The sequence below is a fragment of the Cryptomeria japonica genome, chromosome 11, assembly GCF_030272615.1.
Source record: "Cryptomeria japonica chromosome 11, Sugi_1.0, whole genome shotgun sequence".
Taxonomy (NCBI): Eukaryota; Viridiplantae; Streptophyta; class Pinopsida; order Cupressales; family Cupressaceae; genus Cryptomeria; species Cryptomeria japonica.
In genome coordinates this window covers 535588526-535608017 of record NC_081415.1, presented here as the reverse complement: position 1 = coordinate 535608017, position 19492 = coordinate 535588526, and the positions used below count along the sequence as shown (strand labels likewise).

At 35.1% G+C, this 19492-nt stretch overlaps 1 protein-coding gene across 1 annotated transcript in view; it reads left to right on the top strand.

Annotated features, from left to right (window-relative positions):
- LOC131066475 (calcium-dependent lipid-binding protein) overlaps positions 1-19492 on the top strand; it is a 154748-nt gene that overhangs the window by 86534 nt on the left and 48722 nt on the right. The gene's annotated exons all lie outside the window — the stretch shown is intronic.

The window sequence follows — 19492 nt, the reverse complement described above, 5'->3', positions numbered from 1 at the left end:
GAATTTTTTCTAAATATATATTTTTTTTCTGCGTCAAATGAAATATATTTTTTTGCAGAAAAAGAATCTTTTTTTAAAATCTTTTTTTTCGAAATCCGTACAAATATAGCAAAGTTGGTGAAATTTTTTCTCTCACCAAAATAGGTTGACTTTATAGTCAAAATTTATGGAAATGGCCGCCTGGACGCAATGGCGAGGTTGGATCTGGTCTAGGACGCCTCCAAAAGATGCTGCTCCTCAGATTTGCCTCTTGACGTTGCAAGAATGCCTTTCAAAGACGAATCAATGACACTCTAATGGCTTTGATACCATGTGAGATTTTGCCAAAATCAAGAGCTCAATGAAATGTACAAAATAGAGAGACAAAATATAGGACAAGAATAAACTGTATTCTCATCAATAGATAGATGATCAATAGATCAATAGTTGTTACATACAATGAATATGAACTTGCATATATAGGCAAGGCTATATGGATATGTGAGCACACAAACATGACATGTGACTCAACAAGAAACAAGGGTAGGTAGGAAATAGGTGTGGTAGGTAGGAGAAACAATAAAATATTCCACATGAGGTGGATCACCCAACGAAGGTGGAATTATCACTCCACAATAAGTGGATATGATAAAGTAGTAATAGGATCAACACCATAAAAGGTGGAAATTCTCCTACAAACGCTATCCCAATGTGGCACAAACACCCAAGTGTCTCATACCCAAACTACTATGAAATGCATTATCCTAAGTAAACTAAAGTAAGGTGTAATAATATCCATGATGAATAATTATTTACACAACACAACTCCTAATCTTCCATTCAATGCTGATGAAAAGAGAGCTTTTGAGAGCAATGCTAAAGCCATGAATGCAATATTGTGTGGCTTATCCGAGTCATAATTTGTGAAGGTCATGCATTGGGACACTACTCAAGCCATGTGGGATAAACTCAAAAATGCATATGAAGGAGATGAAAAGGTAAAAAATTCTAAAATTCTGACTCATATAATGCAGTTTGAAAGTTTGAGGATGAAAGAAGAAAATGTGGCTTCTTACTTTTTGAGAATTGACGAAGTTGTGAACTCTCTTAAGGGCGTGGGTGAAAGAGTTGATTTTGAGCTAGAATTGATAATTGCCTTAGCGGAAATAAAAAAACTAAAGAAGAAAAATCAGAATTTGAAGCTGCTGCTCCAAGAAGAAAGTGAAGAAAAAATAAAGAAATCTTAGGCACTTGAAGATGCTGAAAAACTCTTAGTTGATTTGAAAATCCAGAATGAAGCAAAGAAGACTGAAAAAGAACTAAAAATTAAGATCAAGCTAAAAGAGGAAAGCTGTGAGAAACTTGAAGTTGAAATTGTTTCTCTCAGAAAGTTAGATAAATCTTCTACATTGCTGAACCATGAGAGTATTAATTAAAAAAGCTCCATGTCATTAGATGACATAAAATTCACAAAAACAGTCTTCTAATAAAGGTGGGGTTGGCCTTGAAGAAAGTCAATGTTCCAAATTTGCAAAAGAGGAACAACAGACAGGTTTTGGTGGAAGTTAAAAAGATTTGATGTCCAAAATCAGACATAATGCTCTCAAGATGTCTCCAATCTCAAGGCAAACACATCTAATTAGGTTTAACAATTCTTTCTTTTATGGTTATTGCTATGCTTGTAATTATTTTGGACAGAAGGCAATAAACTGTAGAGTGTCTACAAGAAACGATTTCAAAGTCATAAGTAGGAATCATTTTGCTCCATTAAGAAATTACAATGTTGTATGTTTCAAATGCAATAACCTTGGTCACAATGCAAAAGATTGCAAAAGTGATATGGCAGATTTTTCTATGGGCAAAGCAAAGTCTTAAAATTTGGAGGAAGGAGAAACAAGCTCCAGTAGAGTCTCTAATTGTGCAAACAGCTCTTCTTGCACAAAATGAGAAAGACATTTGGTATGTTGATAGTGATTGCTCCAGATACATGACTGGAGATGAGAATAAGTTTTTGACTCTCAAAAAATCTAATGGAGGCAAGGTGAGGTTTGGAGGTAATTCATCAGCAAAGGTGGCAGGTAAAGGTACATTAATTTTGAATGATGGCAAGACAAAAGTTGAAAATGTTTTGTTTGTAGAAAGTCTGAAGCATAATTTTCTGATTGTAAGTCAGTTGTGTGATCAAGGACATAGCTTAGTTTTCAGTTCAGATTTTTGTAAAGTCAGTAAAGGTGGTGTACACATTGCTGATGCTAGTAGGGCTGCTAACAACTTGTATGTTCTTGATGATGTTAAGAGTGAAACATGCTGTTTAAGTTTGCTTGATGAAACATGGTTATGGCAGAAGAGATTGGGATACATGAATTTTCATAGTCGCATTTAGATCAGCAGAAAGGAAGCTATTAGAGACATGCCACAACTTACTAAACCTTTTGACACCGTGTGTAAGGAGTGCCAACTAGGCAAAGAAACAAGAAGAAGCTTCAAATCAAAGGAGTATTCAAGTACTAAACCTCTTGAGTTGATACACACTGTTTTGTGTGGTTCGACAAGAACTACAAGCATGCAAGGTGAGAAATATTTTATGCTCTTGATTGATGATTATTCATGTATGACTTGGGTTACCTTTTTGAAGGAGAAATCAGAGGCTATAGAGAAGTTCAAGGCTTTTAAAGCCTTGGTTGAAAATCAAATGCCTACATTTAGACAATGGAGGAGAATTTACATCCATCGACTTCATAAGTTTTGTGAGAAACATGGAATTAAAAGACAGTATTCAACTGCTATAACACCTCAACAAAATGGTGTCGTTGAGAGGAATAATAGATCAGTCCAAGAAATGGCATGTAGTGTGATGAATGAGTCCAAGGTGAGTGATTCTTTTTGGAAGGAAGCAGTCCATACAATTGTCTACATTCAAAACACAGGGATGATTAGAGCTAAACATAGCAAGACACCATATGAGCCATGGAATGGTAAGGCAGCTTCAGTTATGTATTGTAGAGTTTTTGGTAGCCCTTGTTACATTAAGAGGGATGAAGATAACCTTGGTAAGTTTGATCCTAGAGCAAATGAAGGTATCTTTTTAGGATATTCTTCCAAAAGAAAAGCTTATAAATGTTTAAACAAGAGATTGCATAAGATTGTTGAAAACATTGTTTTAGAGTTCATGAGATTTCTTACACTTGTGAAAAGTTGCAAGGTTGTGATGATAGTTTATAGAATGATGAAGCTGAAAGTGCCGATCCACAACCTTCTTTTTGTATGCAAGCTGGGATAGCAAGTAATGAATTGAAATTGGTCAAAATGAAGTAGTTGATACACATCCCGATGTTGAGGCAGCAGATAATCAGTTTGGGACATCAAATACATCTGCTGGATACACTCAATCACATGATCAAAACAAGACAACAATCAAAACCTCTCTGAAGACTTCTTCCAAATTTGTTCAAAAGAATCATCCAATCAATCAAATTCTTCAAGAGGACAGACCTAGAGCCACAAGAAGGAATGTTAATTATTATGAAGTTGAAGGCATCTCTTTGCTGTCCATGATTGAATTAAAGAGTTTTGAGGAGGCAGTAGAAGACAAGTCTTGGGTAGTTGCTATGAAAGAAGAGCTAGATCAAATTCAAAAGAGTGAAACTTGGGAACTTGTCCCAAGGCCTAAAGATAAGAATGTGATTGGTACAAAATGCAAAATGGGTCTACAAAAACAAGTTAAATAAGGATGGCCAAGGTAAGGCTTGTGTGTAAAGGTTATGCCTAGGTAGAAGGTATTGATTTTGATGAAACCTTTGCTCCTGTTGCTCATTCAGAAGCAATTAGAATGTTCTTAGCCTTTGCTTCTTTTAAAGGTTTTAAAGTTTTTCAAATGGATGTCAAATCTGCCTTTTTGAATGGTGATTTGAATAAAGAAGTTTATGTAGAACAGCCTGATGGATTTGTGTTATCAAAAAATTAGAATTATGTTTGAAAGCTGAAAAAGGCCCTTTATGGCCTTAAACAAGCACCATGTGCTTGGTATGATGGGCTTGACCGTTATTTACAACAACAAGGATATAGAAGAGGAATAGCGGACAACAACTTATATGTGAAAGAAGGTAATCACATGCTGATCGTAGTAGTCTATGTTGATGATTTGATTTTTGGAAGTGATTTTGAGAACATGTGCAAAGTGTTTGCTACCAATATGAAGAAAGAGTTTGAAATGTCCATGTTAGGAGAGTTGTCTTTCTTCCTTGGCTTACAACTTCATCAATTAGAGAAAAGTATTTTTATTTCCCAAACTAAGTATATTAGAGAAATGTTGAAAAGATTTAAGATGGAGGATTGTAATCCAGTGAGCACTCCTATGGTGAGAGGATATAAACTTAGTAAAGATGATGAGTCTTTAGATGCTGATCAAACACTTTACATGTCAATGATAGGGAGTTTATTATATGTTATAGACACTAGACCTAACATCATGCAAGCTGTTGGCTATGTTGCTAGATTTCAGGCTACTCCTAAGGATGTTCACATTCTTGCAGTTAAGAGGATCTTCGAGTATCTTAAGGGTACTATGGATTATGGGCTTTGGTATCGTAAAGGTAATCATTTTACACTTACAGCTTATATTGATGTTGATTGGGGTAGTTTAGTTGATGATAGGAAGAGAACAAGTGGAGGTGCATTCTAGCTAGGTGGCTGTCTTTTTTCTATGCTGAGTAAAAAACAAGCATCTACTTCCTTGTCTACAGCTGAAGCGGAATATCTTGCGGCAATGTCCTTTTGTACACAAGTTCTTTGGATGAAGCAGACACTGAGGGATATTAAGATAGAATTTAATCATACTATATCTATTTTTTGTGATAACGCAATTGCCATTAATATTTCTAAGAATCTTATTATGGACTCTAGGACTACACATAGTCCTATTTAGTATCATTTTTTGAGAGATCAAGTTACTAATTAGGAGGTTAAGCTAGAAAATGTTTCAACTAAAGAGTAGATTGCCGATTTGTTTACCAAACCTTTGCCAAGAGATGCTTTTGAATGTTTGAGACAAAATTTGGGAGTGATCTCACTAGACCATTGAAGTATTGTTTAACTCAGGGGAAGTGTTTATTGTCACATTTTATGCCCCAATTCAGTTTTGTAGATTGAAATTAGTCATTGATGTCAAAGGGGGAGTAATAATTTAGGGGGCACAACTTTGTTTTGTTTTCAGGCTTGTTGCAATTGGAGTTGCCATCAATGACAAAAGGGGAGATTGTTGGATATTTTGTCATTGATGTCAAAGGATGATGATTCAAGGTCGTATAAATTTTAGAGAATTACTCAAAGTGGTAGATTGAGTTGGTTGGTTGGTTTGTTGAGTTGCTTGGTTACTTGGTTGAGCTAGCTGGTTACTTGGTTGCTAGGTTCAGCTGCTTGCCTATGTGTTTCAGCTACCTGCCTGTCTGGTTGAACTGGTTGTTTGTTAGCTTAAGCTGGTTGCTTGTCTATGTCGGATGCCTACTTGTCTACTTCATCTATTGCCCATGCCAAGTCAATTTTCATGCCATGCTAGCATTGGAATCGAATTAATTTCTTATTATGGGCTGCATTAGTTTTGAATATGGCAGCAATTTTAAATAAGGAGAAGTATAAAAATAATGTTTTGTACCGTATATCTTTTTGTAGAGGTAAATACAAGGTTGTGGTTGTAACATGTTCAATATGCATTTACTATCTTTTTCTCTATGGTTTGTGGTTTTGGTTGGAACAGATTTATTTATTCTTATCCTATTTTTGGACCGTCAGTTTCAGAACATATTTTGGGTGTGTATGAGGCATCTTGGTAATGCCTTTCTCAAATTTCCATGTTTGTTTTATTATTTCTAGCTATGTGTGCAGATGATAGTGTTTGTAATTCAAAAAATTTAAAGAGGCATGCGTCAAAAATTGATATCCTTGTTGGCATGATACCTTAATGGAAACGAAAAGAGTATATAGTCAGCTTGTCAATAACGACAGGTATTTGAGCTACTATTTAATAAAAAAGGGTATCGCGAGTCATACAGATTTTATGTTGCTTGTCAACAAAATTGTTTTCTTTCAGACTTTATTGCCACGTGAAAATCAGTTTGAAAAGGTTTAGCGATTTTTTTTTGATAAGTCTTTATAACGTCCAACTTAAAAAGGGTCGTGGAATTTGCTGCACAATGTAATCTTCAGAAGACAGTCTCTTTTATTTTTGTAACGTCTGCCAACTGTAGTAGCTAGCTCGGATACCTATCTATTGTATTTTAATGTTGTCAATAACAATTAAAATACACATGTATTATCTATTATGTAAATTGAACTTAGGGCTGGGCCCAAATACATGTAACTTGTAATTATGTCTTGTTTGGGCAAGACCTATATATAATGTAACTTGTGGATAGGACAGGCCCTATAAATGTAACTTGCAATTTGGTCTGACCCTAATTGGGCGATGTAACTTGTGGTCCTATACTGAATGTAACTTGTAGATAGGGTAGACCCAAATGTAACAATTAACTATGTTTTGGGCTGGGCTCAATTGTAACGTGGTGGCTATTGGGCTGGACCCGATACCTAACGTGGGAAAATGTATAATATTAATTATTTATCTTGCAAGTCGACTTGAGGATGTTTAGCACCAAAAGGATGGTATATAGTCCACTTGAAGATGAAGTCATTTACACAGTCATTCTTAGCAAATGCAATCTACTCTCCTACATTTTAGCGAACTCTTCACTTGTGCGAATTTAGTCAAGGATATTGTTGGGCGAAGTTGTCAAGATCTTTTGCAATTCTGCTCCAGCCTATTGTTGTCATCTGCTGCTGATCCTCTCTTTTGGTCATCTACTGTTGATTAGGGCTGCATCCTTCATTACCTTGTCAACTTGCTGTTTGGACAACAATCTGAGATAAGTTTGCTATATTGTAATTGCCTACAATTGAGATAATACATATCATATTTAAGGCTGGGTTTTTCACTTCCAAGAGGGAGGTTTTCCCAGGGTATTGGCATCTTGTGTCTTGTGTTTTATTACTATTACTGTTTATTCACAGTCTGATTATAATTAATTGGTTAGTTAAACATCTGATTGCTAGAAATTAACATGGTATCAGAGCCAGGTTCGTACTAACCAGTGATCAGATTTAATCATGCATTTTGTTATTTCATCTTTGTGTGCCCTCGAGCTAGGGCACGCAGGGCAACTAGGGCTTGTGGCATCATGATGGTAGTTTGGAGGTGGTTACCTACAGTATGAGCACAACATGAAACATGAGGTGGTTTTAGGTGTTTTCGTTTCCCTAAACTTTATCGTTGTTTGTATAATCTTGAAAAAGGTTATTGTGTTAGTAGAGTTGCGTGTTGTTGTTTATCTCTGCATTATTGTGGTTTTGCTTGTGTTAAACTTATATTTTGAAAAACAAGTTTAGCTATGTATTAAGGAAAGATTATTTGCAACTGTTCGTAAAACCCTAGTTTGGTTTTCGCCTCTAAAGTAAATTTTTGTTAAATGTATTTAGTTTTGTTTTTGTAAGCCCTTGTTAGGGCTTGTTGCAAGAAAAGTTATATAATCTTTGTTATGGAGTTAAACCTGTATGTTGTCCTCAAGACTTACTATGTTAAAAGTTAAGACTAGTATTCAAACCCTTGTTCGAGTATACTGTTTGGAATAGATAGTGGTTAATGTTGTTCATGTAAACCCTAGTTCAAGTTCCCTTTTATATTTTGTATACCCCAGTATTATGAATTGAGGGTTTGATTATTGTAATCTATGTTTATCATAGTTTTGCATACCCCTGTTCCAACTGGTTATTTAAAAGCATACTTTTTTTTTAATTCTTAACCCTTGTTTGATGTCTCCGGCCTATGGTTTAGTTTGATCATTCAAGGATTTGTGGCTATATGATCAATGTTTACTTTTCAATAACACTAGTTTAGATTTGGTGCTCAATTTTGGTGAAGTTGTATTATGGTAACAAGTTTTCTTCTATTCTGTTAAGATGATCACTATTTCAGTTCAGCAATTTCCAAGATGATTATTATTGTTTATTTGTTAAAAGAAATTCAAAACGGATTTGAAAAGGAAGTATTATTTGTTAAGGTATTCAAGGACGCATTTGTATTTTTTATTACTTCTTTTATTTAAGAGGATGATAGTTTTATTACAGTTTTTGAATAAAGAACATTATATATGCATATTGTTGTAGGCATTCTTTGAGATGAGTTTAGTTGTATTAGAAAGTGATATCATTCTTGATTATACTCTATTGAGAGTTATTGATTTGCAGTGATTCAAATGCATGATTATTCTACTTTGTATATCAGCATATTGTGAAAATTTATACGGCACTACAGTGCATTATTTCACTATACTATATCATTGTATGTATAATGCATATGCTATAAGTTAACTTGCATTATATATGTTGTACCTTTGCTTCTGAATCTCAAGTGATACGAGATTAGAAGATGTTATAAAAGTGATAGAGATGATACTTTGTATTGTGACATAACTATGATATGTACATAGTCTATCAAGGCATAATGGAAATGTTGACTAATCTGTTGTGCAGAGTCCAAACCAAGCTTAGTTGACAATAGTGTTCCCATATTGTAATCACTATGCACATATCTTAATATAAGAGGGTCCCATCAGGGGACATTACACACACACACACACACACACACACACATATACATATACCACTAGCAGTTGTTGGAATTTGGAGTGCTAAAAAGGGCAAATCTGAAAATAATATTAGACTGTTGTTTTATGCTTGATCAGAAGATTAATTCTTTTGATGTGTTTGTTGTTGGATGACTAGAGGTTTGGTCTGAAATACCTTTATATTCTTTATCAGAATTATTTTGATTATACTGCAGCTTACTAATTGCTATTGATCCATGGAAGTATTGTTCTCTTTCAGGCTCTAATTATCATTACTTGGTTAGTATCTTCATTGGTAAGTATACTTCACTCTCCTTGTAAACATTCTATGTCACCATCATGTGGTACTTCACTATTAAAAGGTATTAGTAATCCCTCATCTATGATCTGATTGAGTTTTTTTTTATAACTTGTATGGTGATGTACAAGTTTCAGGTTGTATGCCACACGCTGGCTTCTTTAATTTGTGTCACATAAGTATTGTCTCAACATTCTATGTATCATTGATTATATTGTTAAAGGGATGCATCTAACTTATCATGAATGTTGTGATCCCCACCCAAGATCATTTTTATATAACCTCATATAGTAGGTGATGCATGTCGAGGGAAGGCCATACTGACATCAGAAATCCATAAGCTTGGATTGATGTGGCTTCAGAGGGAGCTTTAAAATAAGGCATAAGGATCTTCACACTCAATTAGAAGAAGTTTGAAGATATGTCATGATCATTATTGCGCCATGGGTCCAATTTATAAAAGGTGAAGTTGGCATTTCTCATCCTTGTTTATGAATACTTATGATACTATGATGCTTGGCTATCAGTCTGACATTGAGGATTAAGAGGGAGCCCTATGATCTTCAATAAAACTCTTGGTATGAAAGAGTACTTGATAAGCCTAGGGTTTTGTAAAACTTGTTCCTTAAAGTATTTGAAATGCTAATTCTGATTCCTTATGTGGATGATCTAACTCTGACTGATAAAGATAGTCTCATGATTTGATATAAGAAAGAATTAGCTCAGAATTGAGATGGAAGATCTAAAACTAAAATGCATTACTTCTAGGTTAGAAGTGTGGCAAGGATCTAATGAAATTATTCTAAGTCAAGTTTTCTATTGTTATAGAATTATGGATTGTAAACTTACATGGAAACTAACTTGAAGAAGTTGAGTATGTCTGCAACCAACTATGATCGTGCAAATTCATTTGAATAGAGGCAGGTTGATTGGTGAGTGCTTCAGCTAATCAAAGCTAACCATATTTTGATATATTTGCAAGACACAATTGATTATGGGCTGAAGCTGCCATCATTAAAAGACTACTTAGGTTCAGATTGGTCAAGAAGTGTTATGGACAAGGAAAACACTTCAAGCGTTCACGCGCTGCGATCTCTTGAATCTATAGGAATAGTCCTCAGTTGCATTGAGTATTGTTGAAGCTAAATACATTGTTGCAAGTGTTGCATCAAGAGAAGCTGTGTGGTTTCTCAAAATTCTTGTTATGTTGCTTTGATTTATCATCAGGGTTGTATAGAGATACTTGACAATTCAATGTTTTATGACAGGACAATGCTGTGTTGCAGATGTTCTCACCAAGTTTCTTGAAGCTTGAGTACTTCAAAAGATAGACTTGGAGCTGTGGAGAACACCGCCTTGGTTGAGAGAGAGTCTCAACCTCAGTGATACATTGTGTTGTATCAACCACCCTCTGTGGGCAATGTAAGGTGGTAGTGTAATCTTCTCAGGGAGAAGAGTAATTGTTACCATCCTCTGCGGGCAATGTAAGATGGTAGCAAAGATCCTCTCCACGCTTTGCGGGCAATGTAAGGTGGATCTTGTCTATGCTTGTGTGCAAGATGGAGGATTATGTTTATTAGATTCCATTCTATGCTAGTGTGCAAGATGGAGGACTATGTTTTCATTCTATGCTTGTGTGCAAGATGGAGGACAATGGTTATGTAACTCCACTCTATGCTTGGGTGCAAGATGAAAGATTATGATAGTGTATCCCTCTCTGGGAGAAGGTTGAGGTGTAAGACCTCTTCCACCCTCTGCGGGCAATGCAAGGTGGATCTATCCTCTGCGGGCAATGCAAGATGGACATCATGAAATGAGTTAATGATATTTATGTGTTTTATTGCAAGTATACCCTATGGAGCTTATACATTCATCGTTGCCGGCAATGCAAGGTGAAGGTCTTGAATGGATCATGACAAGTGGCAGCTATCCTCCCTAGCTAAGAGGGAGTGTTGAAATAGTAGCTAGCTCAGATACCTATCTATTGTATTTTAATGTTGTCAATAACAATTAAAATACACATGTATTATCTATTATGTAAATTGAACTTAGGGCTAGGCCCAAATACATGTAACTTGTAATTATGTCTTGTTTGGGCAAGACCTATATATAATGTAACTTGTGGATAGGACAGGCCCTATAAATGTAACTTGCAATTTGGTCTGACCCTAATTGGGCGATGTAACTTGTGGTCCTATATTGAATGTAACTTGTAGATAGGGTAGACCCAAATGTAACAATTAACTATGTTTTGGGCTGGGCTCAATTGTAACGTGGTGGCTATTGGGCTGGACCCAATACCTAACGTGGGAAAATGTATAATATTAATTATTTATCTTGCAAGTCGACTTGAGGATGTTTAGTGCCAAAAGGATGGTATATAATCCACTTGAAGATGAAGTCATTTACACAACATTCTTAGCAAATGCAATCTGCTCTCCTATATTTTAGCGAACTCTTCACTTGTGCGAATTCAGTCAAGGATATTGTTGGGCCAAGTTGTCAAGATCTTCTGCAATTCTGCTCCAGCCTATTGTTGTCATCTGCTGCTGATCCTCTTTTTGGTCATCTACTGTTGATTAGGGCTGCATCCTTCATTACCTTGTCAACTTGCTGTTTGGACAGCAATCTGAGATAAGTTTTCTATATTGTAATTGCCTACAATTGAGATAATACATATCATATTTAAGGCTGGGTTTTTCACCTCCAAGAGGGAGGTTTTCCCAGGGTATTGGCGTCTTGTGTCTTGTGTTTTATTACTACTACTGTTTATTCACAGTCTGATTATAATTAATTGGTTAGATTAACATCTGATTGCTTGAATTAACACTACAGAAAATAGCAAGGGGAAGTAGTGAATATACTCAGCGACTGTTTTTTTTAATAAATATAAAGAGGTTTGAGATCAAAACAAAAGGAAAATCATATGTTAGGTGTGCTGAGTGATATTTTTCAGCAGAATATTTTGAGGTTTGAAGTAACAAAAACTTATGCTAAGGCTGTGACTGAGATGTGCCGTGATAAAGAAGTGCTGTAATAGTGGTGATTAACAAAGTCACAAAAAAGATCAGAGTTTTGAAAAATATAAAATTTTAGTTTCTGTTTCAAGGAGAGTTGGTGCTCTCTTGTGTATTCTGGGTTGGTGCCTATTTAGCTAATGAAAGAATTTGATTTGCCGTGGTTTTTTACCCGAAAGGGTTTTCCAGGAGAAATTTGGTGTTTGTGTCTTGATAATTGCTATATTTTTGTTTATGTTATTTTGTGCTTTTAAAGAGTTAAAAAAATCTGAAATACTGATCCCCCCCCGCTCTCAGTATTTCTAGTGTGCATTTCAATGATATTAAGTGGCAGATGATTTCTAGCATCTGTCCACCCATCCATCACAATACTACGTCCTTCTATGGACTACACTCTTTTTATTGGTGCAATTTGTTGCTTTAATAATTTTTTTTCTTTAACAATTAGTGTAGTGCGAAGCTTTTCATACTGAGATCATTTATATCTAGTTGGTCTATTATTGATAGCATGTACCATCCGTGCGTAGAAAGGTGAGGGAGAAACATTAAATGTATTGCATTTGCATAAAAGAAGCATGCAGTCCCAACATCAACAACTTCTTGACCTTGCAACATCAAAAAATCTTCCAATGGGGTTTGAGCTGCCAATGTGTGGTCTCTTTTGGGAGAATATTCTATTACTATGTCTTTTGCTGTCACATGAACACCTCTAGCAGACACATCCACATCTAACTCTCTATTTTGATTTCGATTTGCAATAGTTGCCCTTGTCATAGAAGTGTGAGAGCTCGAATTAGACACTTTCCCATATGCCCTTTCTTGTTCTCTAACAACATCATATCGATCTATATCATTTAGACAATGATTGACACCTTTTCCAAGTATGTGGAGGAAACGAGCCCTCACCCTTGTGTAAGTACCTTGCCATGACATTTCACAAGGCTTACATGTGATGGTGGCTGTTCCACTTGATCCCTTTGACCTTGGAACATGATGTCATGCCCCTGCTAGAAATCACAACTTGAATAACTAAATTGCAACCTTAATAAATAAATTAAAAACGTAGGCAGTGCAATCTAATATAAAGGCAAGAGGCTGACCCCTACCAAAGAAATTAAAATGGCATTAAATAATTTTAAGGGCCAACTGGGATTATAGCAAGGGCCATCGACTAGTTTGAGGAAATTATATTCACCAACTATTATATAATTGCCCTCAAAGGTAGGGATTGGTTAGGACGAGATGCATCCCTTCGAAAAGGAGATGATGATAGTGAAAGGATGTAACCTTTCCCACAAACAAAGATATAAAATAAGAGACACTTCATTTGTGGAAGGCATCTAAGAAGGATCAAATCAAATGGAATGGACATTTGATTGGAGATCAGAAAAATAAAAAAGAAAAGGCAGAAATCTGACTTATGGTTAACAGCCTTGAATTAGTAAGTTTATATATGATATGAATTATGGAATGATCATATAGAAAGTAAAGAATAAGAAATGTGGGCATCAAATGAATGGAAAAAAGCATTTGACCCAATAAGAGCAGAATCTGACCTAATATTATCAGCCTGAAATGAGTAAGTTCATTTGTGAAAATATATGATATGAGTATAGGGGATGAGGAATCATCAAGTCTGATTCTGAATATAATACAGAGGAAATACAGCTGTCTATAATATTTATAAAAGTGATTGATATGCAACAGGGTTGTATTTACTATTTACTTGTTTTTAAATCAGTTAGGAAGCTTTAAGTTGTTTATTTAATAAAATTGCCAATCCATCAAGAATCTTAGAATTAGTATTTAATCAATTAATTTTCCTACAAGCAGTCTTATGTGGGATTAGCAAGGAAACATGGTAGGGAGATGCCATCAATTAAATAGATAGCCCCAAGTTGTTTTGCTTGTGGGCCAAGGGGTTGAATTGTCTCAGTTGGATGTTCCGTGCCCTTGGGCTTAAGTTGTGGAGAACAATCTCTTGACACCCTATCATGCATTCCCATCAAATATTTGGATGATTGGCTGTTGGAAAAAGCTGTAGTATGGATCCAAATGCATAGGAATTGTTATGATCATTTGTTTGATGTTAATTGATTATTTTCTTAAGTTCAATTGCTATTATGTAATTTAGTGAAAGAATACTCTTTGTAAATAAATTATATTATTGGAATTATTATTTTTGGGTAAAAATCAGGTATATCCCAAAAGGGGACATTACACACAACCACAATACTTACATAGTGGGTAGAGCCTTGTTTTCCCTCACTTGACATTCTAAGTATAAAAATAAAAACTTTATTAGGTTTGGTAGCAAGATGCAGCAATCTGGCAGAATTGAAAGCTATTGCTAGCTTAGTAAACAACGTTACTCTCTATCCATCATAATTATTTGTAGAGATAACACCAAGACATACTAAATATGCTGTTCAATAGAGATGATGGAATTGCTGGCCACTGTCGACTTGTTTTTAACTGTTTTTATACAACATTGAATAAACATTGATGAATTTTGAGGCACATCATAATGCAAATAAAACAATATAATTTTGCTACACTCAATTTAAAGCTCAAATCCAGAGGAATGTAGAGAAGGCTTCACTGCAGCTGCATAAAAGGAAGAAATACCCAAACAAGACGTTTTTATAAACTTAGAGAGTAGGTAGGGTCAGGAAAACAGTTTCCAATGAATAAGGAACTTCCTGGAGTAGTTAGAGCAATATTAAGAACTTTTTTTTTCAGTTTAGTAACAACACAGGCAAAACCATCTGTATATCAGGCCTGAGATACTTTATATCTGTTTGATTGGATGACTGAGTTGCTAAACACTATTGAAATTGTCAGATGCCTCTATGTTGCAAAATAGGGGTCACAGGGGGGTCAAAAAGGGTCAACATAGGGCTTGGATAGGCTAGAAATTATGCCAAGGAGGAAGAGGCCAGATTATTATCTGAGAACACTCTCCCATCACAGAATTGACAGCGCCAACATTATGACATGCTGGATAGCCTATCTTGAGGTAGGCAGGCCTAATATTTCAAAATGGATGAGTGAGTTATGATGATGTAAAAGACAACAAAGTGACAAAGATTGCCAGGCATGCAAGAGAAAGAAACCCACATGTTATGTTATTATAAGTCAATATTAATGCTTTGTGATCAAAGTTGACAACTACTAAGAAGGATAAAAGTAACTAGACCAATGGCATAGAATTGATTTAAATACACAAACTAGTACAAATGCATAATTGACTGCATATCATCATTAGATGATGTTACATAGCATTGTGAAGTTGTTTGATTGTGGAGCATACAATTTTTTTCCACCTGTTAAACAAGTGATCTTTGAGAAACAAAAAATCTCTCCTTTATGGAGTTGTAGTCCAAAAGGGACTGAGAGGAAAAAAGAAAAATGAAATTGTCCGATTGGGATGGAGAAAAGTGAGTTGTTCCATTCGGAAGTTTTCTTTCCATGCATTGACACCAAACTGAACATCCTTTTCCCTTGTTATGTTGTTGGGTTTAAAGGACTATGCTTCCCTCTTCTTGATGCCTCAAAAGATGAAATGTCCCAAATAATTCAAAGGGAAAAATAATGATGGTGCTTTATTTTGTGGTGGAAGTGGACACAACTCACAAAAATTCAAATTCAAATGAGTTGACGTGGAATACACTATAGATATTCAAATGAACCAACAATGTAGGATGCAAACCAAGACTCACCTAGATGCTTCATGAATAGAATGGATTATGACGTGTTCATTTGAAGCATTGTAACCCTAAGTAATGGGTGGGTTCCCAAATAAGTGTTAGTTATGTCTGCCATTCACATCAAGTTCTTCTTGATCCAAGAAATCAAATGCAAGTGATGCACTTATTCAGGTGGCTTATTAGAGCCACATCAGTGCGGGAATAAGAGAAGGATTATTTTTGATTGAAGAAAATGTCTAGCTTTTATAATGTCTTAAACTAGAATATTGGAACACTTGACAAATTTACAATAACAATGCATAAATTCCAACACTTTCTAATCAACGAGATCCCATAATGGCTAGGTTGAGAGCATATGGTGGCTAGAAATACAAATTAAATATGCATGCTAGTGGCAATCTGCACAGCTAATGATGGATGAGAATCCAAACACAATGTGGGTTTGGTGACAAACGTTCCAAAACAAATACAAATCTATATCTATTTGGTTGGAGAACTGCATAGATCCATACAATGAGACAGTGCGGAAATGCACACAAATTCTGATTTATAACTGTTGGAATTCTTAACAATAGTTCTGAAATTATATCTAAGATCGCTGTTTTCTAGCAGTCATCCACACAGAATATTTAGAAATGTTCAATTTCTAGCAAAACTCAGGAAAATAATATAATGCAGCAAGTATAGGCTATAGCTAACTCCAAAATCTGCTTATAAAAAGAATGCTGAGTCACTCACAGTACTGAGTTGCAACTGTACAACTGCTGAAGTACACAAACAGCTAAATGGTACAGCTAATAAAAAAGCCTCTTAACTTTTCCTTGGAGTTGTACGGCTACCTCAGACTTCAAAAATAATTCCCTAGGCTCCCACAATGGTACAGGACCCACAAGGAGATAAAATTATACTTTATGGCAGAAAGGGGATAAGATGGGCTGATTTGGAAAAGTACATCAATATAAAAATTTATTCAGTAGTATTCAGAAATGTACGACTAATTTAAAGAATCCAAAAAAAGTTGATTTTGTCCTAAAAAGCTGATAAATCTCACAAAGCTGGTAAATCCTCAGAAAAGCTGATTTTAAGTAAGTTTGACTCACAGTAAGGAGTATAACATTTTAAGATTGAAGAAAGCTGTGATTCCTTATGAAGAAGTATGGCTGCTTACTGCTGCTGCAACTATATGGTCCCTCCAAAAGACACCAAACTTACCTTAAAAATGTAATGTAGGCCCAGGATTGGTATGGCTGGAAATAATGGCCGCAAATAATATTCTCCAATGCAAATTGATTGAACTAGAAATACTTCTGCAATGTTCAACATACATGATAATCCTTGTAGAATTGCTTGAATGGATAGGAATGTTTTCATTGTTGAATCCAAAAGGAAAAATAGAGGGTTTTTGTCTTTAGATAGAAAGATGAACAGAGGGGTTCAATCTTAAAAATGGAGGTTCGATTACAGCACAATAGATACTTCTTTCTCAAACCTCTCCCTTTATAGGGGTTCTTTGAAGGAATATAATATTTAATTTTTTTCCTCAAAATGACCGGAAAGGGATTTTAAATAACATTACTTTTGGCCTTTAGTCCAGGTGACACTTTATTGGCCCTCTCTTTTTAAAACAACTTTTTAATACTAAAACATAAATTACCTTTTAAGAAGAAAATAAAAAGTTATTTTCTGGTCAATTTAAATTAAATTATTAAATTGTTTCCCTTAGGGGAATAAAACAGTAGGCTAAGGGTCCTTTGATTAACTTTTCATAAAAAGGGGACATGGCACCTTCTATTAATGGACTTGTGTAATTCAAAAAGACTATATAAAATCATCCTCATAATTTTGTCAATTGAAAAATACCCACACGATCTAGCATCTTATCATCAATATATTTTATATAGAAATCTAATAAATGGACATCACAATCATTATAATACACAATTATATTTCATGATGTTTTTGTAAGCAAACCTCCAAACTCAAAATTTCTATCCTCAAGGGCATGTTATAAAAAAATTACACCAGTTCTTTGGAGAAATACAAGTTATGCTTGTTGATTTAATTTCTTCTGTGGTGTTGGGTGTAGTGTCCCCTATTAGGACTTACTCAATTTTCCCTAGAATTCCTGAATGAAGTATGGATTAATGCCTTGAATTAGAGCCTGCAACCAGGTTAGTTATCACAGACAAATAAACATATAATTCAACAATGTTAAAAAGAGGTCTAATTAACACAATAACTCTCATGATATTCATGTGGGATTCTCTTAAGGCTTTAACCGACAACTTATCCACATTATGAAGCACCATGGGAGATCATACAAGGTGCCTTGAGCCTACCATCAAGCCCACGAGCACATAATCAAACCCGCCATTCAGCCTCCCAGCCTCACCTGGGGTTACCACTACTTGAATGGACTATTATGCTACTTGCATTCCTTATATGCACATATCTCCCCTCCATAATGAGACGGCAGATTGGCTGAAGCTTTAAAGGAATCTTCATTATCATTAATTGTGCATACATTCCTACTTTAAGATTAATTGTGTATACATTAGAAGCAACAGAATATCTGCATCCATTCCTACTTCAATCCAATGAAAGACCAATAACAAATCAAATCATATTGCTATGCATCATCCTTCATACCACAATATTTTATAAGTATGTAAGCTGCTGTTTAATATATATCTATTCTGAGTTTGCAAACTCTTATCAGATTAAATGCTTATCTCTTTTGATGCTGTTCCTTGATAATGTTTTTGGCACAATCACCTGGCTTTTATATTCCTTAAGATAGCATGAAAGGTTGTGTCTCTTGTTCTGGTGTAAATTTCCACAAGGGAGGTATCTTTTCCCTTTGTGTCCCTTGTCTTGTCATTGTGTTTCTCATTGTAATGAATCAGGCCATTAATAACCCATGCCTTAGTTATCAGTGTGAAGTGCTGCCTATGGTTTGTCTTGACTAACATAATCTTTGTTGATTCATTGAAATCGCTGACCCATATTGTAATTAACATTATTTTGAGTGCTGCTCATGACTACGCCAGATCTTATAAAGACCACTCTATCGCTGGCTGCAGTAATAAGATAGTTACATATTAATCATATCTGCCCTTGTATAGGAATCGTTGTGCACATATTATCCTAAGCATTGGGGTTGAATTGAATCGAGAGGATGGAGTCAGTTTATTCTCTCTTTTTGCCTTGGCCCAATCAGAAAATTGTGAAGTCTTATATGATAAGACAATTTTCTGGAAATATAGAAGTCATGGCAGGGGCATGACATTGGGATTTAGACTAGGACTTGGTGAAAAAAGTTGGCCTATGATGGACAATTTGAAAACAGTATATGACATTAGAATTGTTTTTGGCTTTCTAAAAAAAAATTTTAGTTGATTTTCCGTGTTTTGGAAGGCTCAGCTGAGTCTACGAGACGTTTATAGAGACTCAAAAAGAGTTGCTGACTTTTAACACACTGATTTCTTTTACTAAAATGAATGGGAATGTGGGTTCCTCAATTTTTTTCTTTTTCAAGATATGTAAAACTATTCTTCACTAATCGGATTGTAAACTTATATCTTTTGTCATTAGAACTAGAAGCATCACAATTCTGCTATATCCGTGTTTTCTTTGTTCATTTGAATTTCATTCTACTTCAAAAGATTGTAAGTCCTCTCAAATTTTGGGCTATCTTATCTGTTTGTTGCATTGAATAACATTTCCTTAAAGTCCATGTGTTTGTAATTGTAAACCTCTGCCGATTCATCTAAATACTATAAACAGTAGCATTGCATTTCCCCCCATTTTCTA